The sequence below is a fragment of the Neofelis nebulosa genome, chromosome 7 (genome assembly GCF_028018385.1).
Source record: "Neofelis nebulosa isolate mNeoNeb1 chromosome 7, mNeoNeb1.pri, whole genome shotgun sequence".
Lineage (NCBI taxonomy): Eukaryota > Metazoa > Chordata > Mammalia > Carnivora > Felidae > Neofelis > Neofelis nebulosa.
Window position 1 is genome coordinate 39,988,223 of NC_080788.1, and position 13,287 is coordinate 40,001,509.

The following is a 13,287-nucleotide window of genomic DNA, read 5'->3' on the forward strand; positions in this document are numbered from 1 at the left end:
TTAACTTGGGCTTTTCTGCCTCAAAGCTTACTTCCAAAGCTTCAATGCAACTCGATTCCTTTTGCTAGAATTTCAACCTCCAACTTCATTCAAGGACAGACGCTTTTCCCTCCTTTTCTCTGGAAATCTCAAACTATCTCCAGATGTCATTTAGAGAACTTCGCCCACCCTCCTCATCAAGATTCATCAAGAACTTCTTGAGCCGTATTTGTCATCCTCTAAGCTAAACCCGTTTACATAATTATTTCATTAAACAAGCAGAGACCAGAGTGGCAATTTTCATTTTAGCAGAAATGTGGATACTAAGACTTAAGTGACTTCCCAAAGATCGTGCAGCAGGGCCTCCCTGTATTTGGTAAGAGCTTTGTTATTACCAAACGTTTTTCCCGTTTGCTGCCATACCCCCTACCACCTATATGCAAACCTTCAATTTAGACTTTGGGGCAAGGATACCTGTGGTGAGCAGAATAATGGCTCCCTGAAGATGTCCACTTCCCAATTCCTGGAAACTGTGAATAGGTTAAATTACATGGCAAAGGGAAATTAAGGTTATAGATGGAATTAAAATTGCAAATTTCAACTGACTTCAAAATAGGAAGAGAGCCTACATTCTCCAGGTGAGCCCAATTTGTAACAGGGATCCTTACAAGTGGAAAAGTGATGTGGTGTGAGAAGAGCTCAATCAGCCCTTGTGGCTTTGAGGATGGAAGAAGGGGACCAGGAGCCCAGAAATTTACAGGCTTCTAGAAGATGGAAAAGGGAAGGAAATGGATTCTTCCCCATGGCCCCCAGATGGAATACAGCCCTGCAAACATCTTAATTTTAGCCCAGTGAGACCACCATGCAGAATTCTGACCCACAGAACTATAATAAATTTGTGTTGTTTGAAGTCATCAAGTTTGTGGTAACTTGTTACAACAGCAATAAGAAACTTATCCAGTGTCATTTTTAGTGCTTTCTGTGATAGTATAAGCAATAGAAGGTTTATCTAAGGTCTAGATACTGCCTTGTGCAAAGGTAAGTATTATCCACATTGGGGGAAATGCACCATATTCTCAAGCAGCTAAATATTACATGTACCACAGATTATAAGACCCAGTCCTAGCTCTACTCAGATGAGTAAACAAAAGGGGCCCAAGAAAAGGGGGATATCAATAACTAGGCAATTGTGAAGATGTCATTAATGAGAGTTGTGGTGATAAGTGCCACAGTTCAGAAAGACTGAGATAATTAGGAAGGATTCCCTGGAGGAACTAGCATTGACCCCCTGAAGAAAAAAAGCAAGGAAGGAAACTCATTTTGAACAGTGGAGGAAATCAGATGCTAAAAAACATGTTGAGCAAGGCCATTAATGCCAGAAGAATCATTATGAACTTTTCCGCTTAAGCTATTGTTTCTCAAAGTGTAGTCCTGAGGAGGTCAATAGTGTTACTTAGAAGAAGGATTGCATGGCCAAATAAATTGAGAAGAATTACACAGCCTCCTCCACTTTAGAAGTTCCCTTAGCACAGTGGCATTTTAAAGTCTAGGTATTTCACTCTGAAGAAAGCTTTTTTTCACTGTGTTAAACACAGAATTTCCCAGATTCACCAAGACCACAGGCCTCTTTTTCCATGGAACACCTGTTAGCATCCCTCTGAACTCTTTGAGGGAATTCATAAAAGATTTGTGGACAGAGGGATTATTGAAGTCAACCTGGTCTTAGGAAAAGTAAGGTGTCTGTGGACTGCAGGATTGGGGTAAAGAAAGAGGTGTGAGGGGGCGCCTGGGTGTCTCAGTCAGTTAAGCATCCGACTTCGCTCAGGTCATGATCTCGCGGGTCGTGATTTCGAGCCCTGAGCCCCGCATCAGGCTCTGTGCTGACAGCTTGGAGCCTGGAGCCTGTTTTGGATTCTGTGTCTCCCTCTCTCTCTAACCCTCCCCTGCTTGCTTCCTCTCTCTCTCTCTAATAAATAATAAACATTAAAAATTAAAAAAAAAGAGGTGTATCAGAAGGTTATTGCAATTAACCAGGCACAAACTAATAGAAATGGAGTACATCTATTAGAATAGAGAAGAAAGAAAAACCAAAGGCTGTTATGGAAAAAACAGTGAATGGATCCCATGGACAAAGAAGAGAGGGTTTTATGTTCGTGTTTTGTTTTGTTTTGTTTTTTGCAGGAGGGGTAGTAATTGCTTGATGTGTCTGTTTTAATCGCTCAAGAAATATAAGAATTTAATGTAAATAACTTAAATAATACAGAAATATAAAGTAAATCTTTTTTTTTAAGGATTCTATTTTTAAATAATCTCTACACCCGATATGGGGCTCAAACGTACAACCCCAAGATCAAGAGTCACATGCTCTGCCAACTGAGCCAGCCAGGCACCCCCCAGAAATATGGAGCAAACCTTTTAGGGCCTCCTCCACTTCAATAATTCCTCCAACCCCAGAGATAACTGCTACATTTTTTTTTTTTTTTAGTATATATAAAATTAGGTTACGTGTACTGTTTTCCATCTTGAAAACTTCTTTCTTTCTTTCTTTCTTTCTTTCTTTTTCTTTCTTTCTTTCTTTCTTTTCCAGTCCATATAGATTTAACTCATGTGCTATATAGTTTTTACTTAGCAAGGATATACCATAGTTGGTACAACCATTCCTATTCTCTTACCAGTGGATATAGCAGATATTGAAGGTTCACTAAATTAAAACCTATTCCTAGGGGCGCCTGGGTGGCTCAGTAGGTTAAGCGGCTGACTTCGGCTCAGGTCATGATCTCACAGTCTGTAAGTTTGAGCCCTGCGTTGGGCTCTGTGCTGACAGCTCAGAGCCTGGAGGCTGTTCCAGATTCTGTGTCTCCCTCTCTCTGACCCTCCCCTGTTCATGCTCTGTCTCTCCCTGTCTCAAAAATAAATAAATATTAAAAAAAACAAAACAAAACTATTCCTAAACCATTTCTTCCTTGCCTACTTCCCTAGAGACTAGGAAGTCAAATATTTATTTTCCCAGCTACTTTGCAATATTTTATACACTAGTATAAAAATATACTAACAGGGTGCCTGGGTGACTCAGTCACTTAAGTGTCTGACTCTTGATTTCAGCACAGGTTGTGATCTCACAGTTTGTGAGTTTGAGCCCCACATCAGACTCTGTGCTGGCAGTGCGTAGCCTGCTTTGGATTCTCTCTCTGCCCCTCCCCTGCTTGCTCTCTCTCTCAAAATAAATTTTTAAAAAAATAAAAAACTTTGGGGTGAGTGGGTGGCTCAGTTGGTTAAGCATCTGACTTCGGCTCAGGTCATGGTCTCACAGTTCGTGAGTTCGAGCCCCACATCGGGCTCTGTGCTGATAGCTCAGAGCCTGGAGCCTGCTTCGGATTCTGTGTCTCCCTCTCTGTTCCTCCCCCTCTCACTCTCTCCTCTCTCTCAAAAATCAGTGAACATAAAAAAAAATTAAAAAATTAAAAACTTAAAAAAAAATACTAGCATGACTTTTAATTTTTGCCCATCTGGTTTGCTCAGTAATTTTCACTTCTCTGATAACCAGTTAGTGTAAATATTTTCTCCTATATATATTAGCCATTTATCTTTCTTCTGTGAATTGCCTGTCAATATCCTTTTGTTGGGTTATCTTTTCATATTGATGTAGAGGATCTCTTTATATATACTTACCTTTTAATCCTTTGCATGTTACATATGGCACAAATATTTTCTTCAAATCTATCACCTGACTTTTAATTTCATTAATGATGCTTTTTTTCCATATGCCTCTTTTATGGCTCAGGGTATTACATGGTGCATAAGAAGGCTTCTCCACACCAAGATTATTTTTAAAAAATCTTTCCTTCAAATATTTTTATAATTTTTTTCTCCATCCAGCTTTCACTTATATTGTGGATGATGTGACATAAGACTCTACATTAATTCTTTCCAAATGGATAGCCAATTGTTTCAACATCATTGATTCGAACAGTCCATCTTTTCCCACTGATTCGAAATGCCTAGTTTATTATAAATGACGCTCCCACATACACATGAGTCTGTTCTTGAATCTTCACACCATACCTCTGGCAACTACAGAGGAACACTGCTCACGTGTCCCTTCAAGAGAGCCTGGTGTGAGAAGTGTTGTTGGCTGACAGTCTCTAGCTACCACACCTCCAAGATCTACTACGATGTTTCCACTGAAACCACGCTCCCTCTGGACTGTTCTCAATGACTGAGCATGGCAGGGGTACTAGAGCTAGAACAGTTCTGTCTACAATGAGGCTCTTCTAATAGGCAGTCTTTGGAGCTCGAGATTGGCCTGGGTGAGATTTTCTTAGAATTGTATTATAGTCTGCGGCTCTTCCTACCCAATCCTCCTTTCTTCCCTCTCTCCTTGCATGGGTATTAGACCTAAATTGTGGTTTGAAGGCCCTACTTCTCCCTTGTGTCTTTCACAGACATTTCTCCCAAATGAATCTCTTACACATCTTTTTTTTTTTAATGTTTATTTATTTTTGAAAGAGAGAGAGTGCAAGCAGGGGAGGGGCAGAGAGAGGGAGAGAAAGAATCTCCGCACTGTCAGAGCAGGGCCCGATGAGGAGCTGGAACTCACCAGTTGTGAGATCATGACCTGAACTGAAACCAAGAGTCAGACACTTAACCGACCGAGCCACCCAGGTGCCCCAAATCTCTTACACTTCTAATTCCAGAGGACCTGACCTGATACAGTCCAATAAGTCAAGTTTTCTATTCCTATGCCAATATCACACTGCTTTATGCTTTATTATATAGCTTTATGTCTATTTCGTTGTCTCATACGTGGTACTAAATGAGTAAATATTTGTGTAGTGCTCAGAATACTGCCTGACATAACTGGGTGGCTTAGTTGGTTGAGTGTCTGACTCATAATTTCAGCTCAGGTCATGATTTCAGGGTCGTGGGATCCAACCCTGTGTCACACTGAGCTTGGAGCCTGCTTGAGATTCTCTCTCTCTCTCTGCCCCCTCCCCCACCCTCCCTCTCCCTCTTTCTCTAAAACAAAAAGAATAGTGCCTGACATCTAATAAGAACCACATGTATTTGATAAATAAAAACAAATACAGAAATTCCTTCTCACTGCTTTTTTCTTTCTAAACGCTGGCTATATTTAGGGACTTTTTCAGATGAACCTTAGAGTAAACTTCTTAAGTTCCAAAAATACCCATATTGGGGTTTTGACTAGGATTGCATTACTAATCATTAAAAATATTTTTTTTTAGAAATGAAATATAGAGTTTGGACAAGATGTACAAAAATATGAGATTCTGCTTATGAAAATATAAAAAAGAGTCAAAGAGATCAGGTTTTGTTAAATATTTTTTAAATCTTTATTTATTGTTGAGAGAGAGAGAGACTCAGAGTGCAAGCAGGAGAGGAACAGAGAAAGGAGACACAGAATCTGAAGCAGGCTCCAGGCTCCGAGCCATCCAGCACAGAGCCTGACGTGGGGCAAAACTCACGAACCGTGAGTTCATGGCCCAAGCTGAAGTCAGACACTTAAACGACTGAGACACTCTGGCTCCCCAAGATCAGGGGTTTAATATTGATTTGGAAGAATGATTAATAGGAGAAGGGAAGTGAGGGAAAAAGAAAACAGAAAAAAAGCAAAATGTTGGCTTTAGTTTTAGGAATGTCCAATTTAAACAGCTGGTAGGAAAACCAAAAGAAAATATCCAGTAAAAAGCCTAGAAATATAGATATGAAATGTCTCTAAAAATTTTTTTTCTTATTTGATTGTTAATATTTATATATTTTAAGGGGAAGTGGCACTTGGCAGAGAGAGAGAGAGAGAGAGAGAGAATTCTAAGCAGGCTCTGTGCTGAGCAGAGGCTCCATCTCACGACTGTGAGATCATGACCTGAGTTGAAATCAAGAGGCAGACGTTTAACTTACTGAGCCACCCATGTGCCCCAACTGTTGTTCTTATTTTTTTTATTAATTTTTTTAAATTTACATCCAAATTAGCATATAGTGCAACAATGATTTCAGGAGTAGATTCCTTAATGCCTCTTACCCATTTAGCCCATCCCCCCCCCACAACGCTTCCAGTAACCCTCTGTTTGTTCTCCATATTTATGAGTCTCTTCTGTTTTGTCCCCCTCCCTGTTTTTATATTATTTTTGCTTCCCTTTCCTTATGTTCATCTGTTTTGTCTCTTAAAGTCCTCATATGATGTCATATGATTTTTGTCTTTCTCTAATTTCTCTTAGCATAATACTCTCCAGTTCCACCCATGTAGTTGCAAATGGCAAGATTTCATTCTTTTTGATTGCCGAGTAATACTCCATTGTGTGTGGTGTGTGTGTGTGGGTGTGTGTGTGTGTGTGTGTGGTGTGCGTGTGGTGTGTGTGTGTATACACCACATCTTTATCCACTCACCCATCGATGGACATTTGGGCTCTTTCCATACTTTGGCTATTGTTGATAGTGCTGCTATAAACATGGGGGTGCACGTGTCCCTTCGAAACAGCACACCTGTATCCCTTGGATAAATACCTAGTAGTATGATTGCTGGGTCGTATGGTAGTTCTATTTTTAGTTTTTTCAGGAACCTCCATACTGTTTTCTTTTTTTTTTTCAATATATGAAATCTATTGTCAAATTGGTTTCCATACAACACCCAGTGCTCATCCCAAAAGGTGCCCTCCTCAATACCCATCACCCACCCTCCACTCCCTCCCACCCCCATCAACCCTCAGTTTGTTCTTAGTTTTTAAGAGTCTCTTATGCTTTGGCTCTCTCCCACTCTAACCTCTTTTTTTTTTTTCTCCATACTGTTTTCCAGAGTGGCTGCATCAGCTTGCATTTCCCCCCCAATTTTTTAATTTATTTAATGTTTTTATTTATTTTGAGAGAGAGAGAGAGAGAGGGAGAGAGAGACAGGGTGCGAGCAGAGGACGGGCAGAAAAAGAGGGAGACACAGAATCTGAAGCAGCCTCCAGGCTCTAAGCTGTCAGCATAGAGCCTGATGCGGGGCTTGAACTCATGAGCCAGGAGATCATGACCTGAGCTGAAGTTGGATGCTCAACCGACTGGGCCACCCAGGTGCCCCCAGATTTGAAATGTCTTAATGAAGGAAGCAAGATCTGGAATATATGCCATCCTCCACCACCTGGGAGGCAACTTTACATGGTTACTGAAAACAGAGTGGGGACTGATAGGTCTGTGTTTAAACTCGCACTCAGCCATTCACTTGCTGTAACACCTTTAATAATTCACCTAATCCTGCTGAAGCTCAGTTCCTTATCTGCAAAATGAGGACAAACATGAAGATTAAAATGATGTATGTATCGCTCTTGGCACCATGCCTGGAGTGCACAACTGTGAGAGGCCCACCCGGCATCTAGGGGATGGAGACCAGGAATGCTGCTAAACATCCCTCAATACACCAGACAGCTCCCCCACAACCGAGAATTATCTGGCCCAACATATCACTAGTGCCAAGGTTGAGAACCATGAGTTAATAGCAAAGACTAGCTAGAGGCCCGGCCAGGGCCTATGGTGTGAAAAGGGCAGGATACCATGAACATCGCATCTCCATCCTTGCTTGTTTTGGAAAGGCTGAGCATACTCCCCAGGTCTCAGGAAAAGTGCCCAGAACACACATACTTCCCTCCAGTATCTCACAAAATACTGAGATCCCACAGTATCCCTCAGGATCCCACAGGATCCTTCAGTATCCCACAAAATAGTCACAAAATCCCCTGGGTGGAGCCCAAGGATCCACTAGCCTGACACAAAATACTTCCATACATGGTGCTATTTGTTAAGGAAACACAGTGTTGTATTTCTTGATCCAAAAGGATTTTTATAGTGTCATTCACTTTATAACGACGTGCTAAACTCTACATATCAATTTCATGCTCCTTTTTGTAATGCTGACTTTATTTCACAATAAGAATTTTTTGAGAGAAAAAAGTAAACAGACCTTATGACGTGGTGAGATTTGGTTTGGGGGCTTTTTATCTTTTCTATTGAGTATATTGTAAGGTAACAAATCATACACAAGATAAGAAACTCTCAACCTTGATTATCTGATGACAGTCACTAAAACACCAACTACTCTTAAAGAAAGAAATGGTAAAATAAATGTATGTGTAAATATATTTAAGTCATAAACATACATGTTTAAAATAAATGTATATTATAACTTATTATTTATGCCAAAATGCTATGTAGTTCAACTATAGATATTTTTTTCCAGATTATGAAATCTGAATCACAATAACCTCTGAGTTTTTTTTTTTAAGTTTATTTATTTTGAGAGAGAGAGAGAGAGAGCAAGCAGGGGAGGGGCAGAGAAAAGGAAAGAGAGGATCCCAAGCAGACTCCATGCTCCCAGTGCAGAGCCTGATGTAAGGCTCAAACTCAAGAACCATGAGATCATGACCTGAACTGAAGCCAGGAGTCCGATGCTTAACCAACTGAGCTTTTTTTATATGAAGGAAGCAAGATCTGGTGCTCCCTTCTGACTTTTATTATAACACTTTACTCTTCACGTATTCTTTTTTTTTTTAATTTTTTTTAATGTTTATTTATTTCTGAGACAGAGAGAGACAGAGCATGAGTGGGGGAGGGGCAGAGAGAGCGGGAGACACAGAATCCAAAGCAGGCTCCGGGCTCTGAGCTGTCAGCACAGAGCCTGATGCAGGGCTCGAACTCACAAACAGTGAGATCATGACCTGAGCAGAAGTCAGTCCCTCAACTGTTTGAGCCACCCAGGCGCCCCATACTTTTCACATATTCTTAGTCTTCTAGGTTCAGTACTCATAGATCATAAATCATATACCACAGTCGTCTTTCAAAAATTAAAAAGGACACTATCAAGAGGGTGAAAAGATACCGCACGGAATGGAGAAAATACTTACAAATCAAATATCTGATAAGTGATTCATATCCAGAATCTATAAAGAACAATTACAACTCAACACTAGCAAAACAAAAACAAAAACAAAGAAAAACACCACCTAATTCAAAAATGGGCAAAGGACTTCATGAATAGACATATCTCCAAAGAAGATACACAAATGGCCCGTAAGCACATGAAAGGGTGCTCAACATCGTCACTCATTAGAGAAATATAAATCAAAACCATATGAGATACCATGTTACACTCACGAGGATAGCTTTTATTAACAAAACAAGTGTGACAAGGATGCGAAGAAATTGCACCTTGTACATTGCTCACGAGAATGTAAAATGGTGCAGCCGCTGTGTTGCAGTTTGGTGGTTCTTTAAAAAGTTAAACAAGCTTTGCGCAGTGGCAGTGTCGTAGCCAATGAGGTTTATCCGAGGCGCGATTATTGCTAATTGAAAACTTTTCCCAAAAAGTTAAACATACAAGTACTGTATGGTACAGCAAATCAACTTCTAGGTATATACCCCCCCCAAAAAGCAAAGACACAGACTCAACCAGATAGACACATGTTCAGATACCAGATAGATACCAACGTTCATAGCAGCATTATTCACAATAGCCAAAAGGTGGAAATAACACAGGTTCCATCAGCAGATGAATGGATAAACACAAGGTGGTATATATTAATAATGTCATGTTATGTAGCCTTAAAAAGGAGGGAAATTCTGCTACATGCTCCAACATGGGTGACTCTGGAACACGTTATGCTAAGTGAAATAAGCCAGGTACAAATGGACAAATATTGTATGATTCCACTTCTATGAGGTACCTAGAGTGAGTACATTCTTACAGACAGAAGCTTGAAGCTATTGTTTGTTGGGTACAGAGGTTCTGTTTGGGATGATGAAAAAGTTCTGGAAGTGGATGGTGGTGATGTTTGTGCAAACATAATGAATGTACTGAATGCCACCAATCAACTTAAAACGGGTAAAATGGTAAATTTTATGTATATTTTAATACACAAAACCATAAGGAAATGGATTTCAGTTTTTAAAAAAATGGAAAAATACAGGAAACAGAAGGTCAGGATAAAAGGGCGATAGTGTCACAAGACTGGGACAGGATACTATGAGTTCCTCAGTCTTCCCAGGATCACTATCCTTCTGGGGCTTTTTGCCTCTTTCCTGACAGCCTCCCAGAACTCCTGTGGACTGGCTGGCTTTTTGGATCAAAGTTAGCCTGTTCATCCTCATCCACATCCAGCCTAGAAATGACACCTGCTATGACCTCTGAAATTTCACCATTACAGTAATTTCTTTAGATGAGTACCAATTACCATCCTCCTTCCTTCCCCACACTCTTACCCTGTGCCCCTGTGTGTGGCTGTGTGTTTACCACCACCTCCTAGAAGAGCGAATTGGCTTTGGCAGTGTGGGACCCCATCAAGCCCATGCAACCTCCCATGTGGATAAGAGTCATGCTCGTTTAAAAGAGAGAAAGAAAAAAAGAAAAAAACTAGCAGACCTCCAGAGTCTCATTTTTGTTTTCGGTCATTTGGGGGGCAAAAAGATCCTTGCATCCCTGAGAAATAAAAATGCCACAATTCTAAACTGGTTGTGGTGAGCAAAAAGAAGATAAAAGTGACACTTTTAGACATAGAGCCAAAGCTGAAAACAGAGGAACATTTACTGTGTGACCCAGTCAATCCACTCCTAACTATGTATTTGAAAGACATGAAAGCATATACCCATACAAAAACCTATATATGAGTGTTCATAGCAAACTTATTTGTAATAGCATGAAACTAGCAATAGCCTGAATTTCCATCAGAAGGTGAATGGATAAGTAAATTTTGGTGCATCGACACAAAGGAATAGTACTGAGCAATGTTGGAAACACACAAGTGGCCAAATCTCAAAATAATCATGCCGAGTGAAAGAAGCCAGAGGGAAAAAAATAAATAGCATATGATCCCATTTATACAACATTCCCCAACATGCAAACTGACCTAGGGTGACAGAAAGCATATCAGTAGTCTCGAGACAAGAGTCGGGGTGGGGGGGGCAGGTTAAAAGGTATGAGGACGTTTGTGGAGATGGTGAATATGTTCGTTGCCTTGGTTGTGGTGATAGTTTCACAGGTGTATACACATCTCAAAACTCATCAAATTCCACACTTCAAAAATGCAGCTTAGGGGCGCCTGGGTGGCTCAGTCAGTTAAGCGTCCGACTTCAGCTCAGGTCACGATCTCATGGTCCGTGAGTTCGAGCCCCGCGTCAGGCTCTGGGCTGATGGCTCAGAGCCTGGAGCCTGTTTCCGATTCTGTGTCTCCCTCTCTCTGCCCCTCCCCCGTTCATGCTCTGTCTCTCTCTCTCTCAAAAAATAAATAAACGTTAAAAAATTTTTTTTAAAAATGCAGCTTATTGTTTTTTAAAAAGAGAGTGAGACTCTGCTCCTCCCCTGTTCATGCTCTGTCTCTCTCTGTCTCAAAAATAAATAAACGTTAAAAAAAAAAATTAATTAATTAATGTTAAAAAAATAAATAAATAAAAAGAGAGTGAGAGAGAAACAGAGCACAAACCCAGACAAAAGGTCCTCCTTCCTCTTCAATATTCTTGAATGCAAGGCTGGAATGCACAGATGCAAAACAGACACAAAAGGCCCCGCTGCTCTCACTCACATGCACACGCTAAGGCGCGTTTCCTTTACAGTATTTCTGAGTCGTGTCCCTTTCCATCCCCACAGCCATTGGTCTGGTCTAAGCCCTCCTTCCCCACTGTCAGGCTACAACCTAGCCTTACCCTCAATCCAACAGGGGCTGCCAGAATAACCTTGACAAAAGACACCTCCAACCACATGATCCCCCAAATCCAAATGTGAACACACATGCCTGAAAAACCAAAGGTTATAAAATGAAATGTTAGAAGTGAGAATAAGATCACAGGTGATTTGTTTTGCTTTTGCTTATCTGCTTTCCATATTTTATAGTAGTGTTTTTGTTTAATGTTTATTTTTTGAGAGAGAGAAAGAGAGCGTGAGCAGGGGAGGGGCAGAGAGAGAGGGAGACACAGAATCCAAAGCAGGCACCAGGCTCTGAGCTGTCAGCACAGAGCCCACGTGGGGCTCAAACCCACGAGCTGCGAGATCATGACCTGAGCCAAAGTCAGAGGCTTAGCCAACTAAGCCACCCAGGCGCCTCTGCAATAGTATTTTAAATAAAAATATCCTTATTGGTTTTGCTTGTTGCAAAAGGAATGAATGCTCATTGTAAAATATTCAAAGAGTATGAACAATATGGGAATATAGTAAAGCTGGAAAAGGCAGTGTGTTTCCTCCTGGTTGCCAACGCTGTGGTGGCCTCCCCAACACCCACCCCACCCCTCCCATCCAGGAAGCAGCCAGGCAGTTTGCTGGGATTATCTCCACCCGCAGTTCAAGGAGTGGCCTTTGGAACGGTCTAAACCTGCAGTTCTCAACCTTAACATCCAAACCCTGATATTGTAACAAACGTTTCATAATACTACTTCACCATCCTGACTTAGCAAATCAATAGATCGTATAATACAACTTAGGATATGCTATAATTATAACATAAGACAGAGAGAAGAGGAAAATAATTCATTATAAAATGATATCTATTTCACTGTGTAGATGCTTGGGCACAACAATAATAGGAGACATAATGAGATAGTTAGAGGCTTGTGCCTACTGGCAGAATCACCATTCATTCAACAAATAGTGTTTGAGCACTCTCCTAAATTTCCTGGCTATACAGACAGAAATCCCTACCTTATGAAATTTGCATTCTGACGGCAATCAACACAACACATAAGTAAATTATATATTATATTAGAAGTTAATAAGGATGATGGGGGGGGGGGGAAGAAACAGTAAGGAAGTGAGTAGTGGGTTGCAGTTTAAAATAGAGCGGTCAAGGCAGACCTCACTAGAAAGTAACATTACAGCAAAGATTTGAAGGAGGTAAGGGAATGAATCATGCACCTGTCTAGGGGGACAGTGTCCAGGCAGAGGGAATAGACAGTGCAAAAGCCCTGAGGCAGAAGCTTGTCTGGTGAGTGTGTGCGCTTTAAGTGGCCAGTGAGGTGGACTGGAGTCAGTAATAGAAAAAGCAGAAGAAGATGTGTCGGAAAGGTAACAGAGCCAGATCTCACAGGGCCTCATAGGACATTGCAAGGCTTGTACACGCCGTAAAATGGCGCGTTAGAAGGTTTGGAGCAGAGGAGTGACATGATCTCATCTACATTTTAAACAGAAAAATCTGGCTGCTCTATTGAGAATAGACTGCTGGGTGGAAGCAGAGAGATCAGTCGGGAGGTTGTTACAAGAAGTCAAGTGAGAAACGGCTCCAGCAATACTGCAAATGCATACTAATATTCAGTACCGTATTTCATAGAATCTAAGATGTC

The 13,287-nt window shown here is 40.9% G+C and overlaps 1 pseudogene; it reads left to right on the forward strand.

Moving 5' to 3' along the window:
• Positions 1 to 9,251: 9,251 nt before the first annotated feature.
• LOC131518294 (U4 spliceosomal RNA) lies at positions 9,252 to 9,379 on the forward strand (annotated as a pseudogene).
• The last annotated feature ends 3,908 nt before the right edge of the window (positions 9,380 to 13,287 follow it).